Source organism: Nicotiana tabacum, chromosome 11, assembly GCF_000715075.1.
Source record: "Nicotiana tabacum cultivar K326 chromosome 11, ASM71507v2, whole genome shotgun sequence".
Taxonomy (NCBI): Eukaryota; Viridiplantae; Streptophyta; class Magnoliopsida; order Solanales; family Solanaceae; genus Nicotiana; species Nicotiana tabacum.
This window is the reverse complement of record NC_134090.1, coordinates 140,963,364-140,965,208: the sequence shown is the minus strand read 5'-3', so window position 1 is coordinate 140,965,208 and position 1,845 is coordinate 140,963,364. Positions and strand designations below refer to the sequence as shown.

General features: G+C 44.3%; 1 non-coding gene across 1 annotated transcript; it reads left to right on the top strand.

Annotated features, from left to right (window-relative positions):
* The first annotated feature begins 1,066 nt into the window (after positions 1-1,066).
* Positions 1,067-1,173, top strand: LOC142166645 (small nucleolar RNA R71). Its single transcript, XR_012697048.1, has one exon. It is a non-coding gene; the product is annotated as a small nucleolar RNA R71 (small nucleolar RNA).
* The last annotated feature ends 672 nt before the right edge of the window (positions 1,174-1,845 follow it).

Below are 1,845 nucleotides of genomic sequence, written 5' to 3'. Positions count from 1 at the left end.
ATCCTTATCAGCTGCTACATCAACTACTGGTTCCTGGACTGTCTCAGCTTCTTTCTCGGTCGCATTTTGGATGCTAATTTCTTCCTGGGAAGGCTGGACTAGCACCTACGTCAGTTTCGTTGACTCATCCAGCTCAATGGGCACTGGTATAAGTGTCTCAACTTGTCTAGTTTCTCGAGCCCTCTCTTGCTCTACATCCAGATCTCTACCATTACAGAGACTTACCGCCATCAGCTGCTTTGGGCCTTGATCTTTTGGATTTATCTGGGTGTCTGCAGGTAGTGTCCCATGAGGACGATTGTTTAGAGACATAGAAATTTGGCCCACCTGCACTTCAATATTCTTGATTGCTGCATCATGTCCATCCACTCTCTCATTAATCTTTGCATTAGACCCAATAACCTGCTGCATCATTGCCTCAAGTCTAGCAAACCCATCTTCCTGCCTTCTACCATGCTGTTGCTGATGAGGGTTATACCCCTGTTGCTGATTCTGATTATTATATCCCTGTGGCCTTGGGTAAGGTGCCATATTGTTAGGGGGTCTCATACCTCCCATGTTTCCATTGTTAAACTGTGGATGGACTGGCTTGTATTGCTGATTTTGCTGGCCCCAATTCTGACCACCCTGTCTCTGGCCTCCATAATTAGACACATAATTCATGTCTTCAGGGTAGTGGTGATGATCATGTTCTGCATTCCATTGGTTACCGATTGGATGACTAATGCAAGATGCGCACAAGCCCCCATTGGTAGTATCTACGATGTGTACCTGCTGCTTCTACCCTGACTCTTCCACCTTTTTGGTGAGTATACTCATCTGTGTCAATAAGGTGGCCATATTTTCAGCCATAGAGTTGGATGGATCTAAGGGCACTGAGTGAACCACTGGAGTGATCGGTGCATTCCTGGTTGTCCATCCCGAATTTTGTGCCATCTTGTCAAGCAGACTCTGGCCTTCTCTCCATGTTTTGCTCAAAAATGCTCCACCAGCTGAAGCATCAACAATGTTCTTCACGCTATCTGACAATCCCATGTAAAATCGCTGCCCCAACATCAGATCTGGAATACCATGGTGCGGGCATATAACCAGCATCCCTTTAAAGCGCTCCCATGTTTCATGCAGTGTCTCCATTGGTCTCTGTTTAAAACTCAAAATTTCATCAATTTGTTGAGCAGTCTTATTGGGTGGGTGGAACTTGTTATGGAATTGCCTGACTAACTCATCCCAAGTTGTTATAGAATTTATGGGAAGTGAGTTTAGCCAAGTCTGGGCAGCTCCTATCACTGAGAATGGAAACAATAACAGCTTGATTGCTTCAGGAGTTACATTGGGCTGCTTTTGGGTTTTGCAGATAGAGAGGAAGTTCTTCAAGTGCTGCTGAGGATCTTCGACTTGCGACCCCGAAAATAGTCCCTTGTTCTGCAACAAGTGCAGCATGTTATTCGTAATTTGGAATGACTCAGCCTGTATCTACAGAACTACAATGGCTGTGGACAGATTTTCAGCGGTGGGTTGTGTCCAGTCATAGAGAGCAGCCTCTAGCACTATTGGTACCGCTGGGTTTTCCTCGTGATCCCCCATGACTATTTCGAATTGTGCAGTTGTTGGTTGTTGTTTGTTTTTCCGATTAGCCCGATTCAAGGCCTTGAAAACTTTCTCGGGATCTGATAATGCTTCAAATACTTCACTAGATCTCGATGAGTTTCTAGGTATGCACCTGTGCAGCCAAGTCAACAAACGTTAAAATTTCAATGTAAAAATTGGGTATAGAGAAAAAATGACTACAATAAGAATTTTTGTACTTCTTTCAATTGTTATTGATAATACCGTTAATTCCCCGGC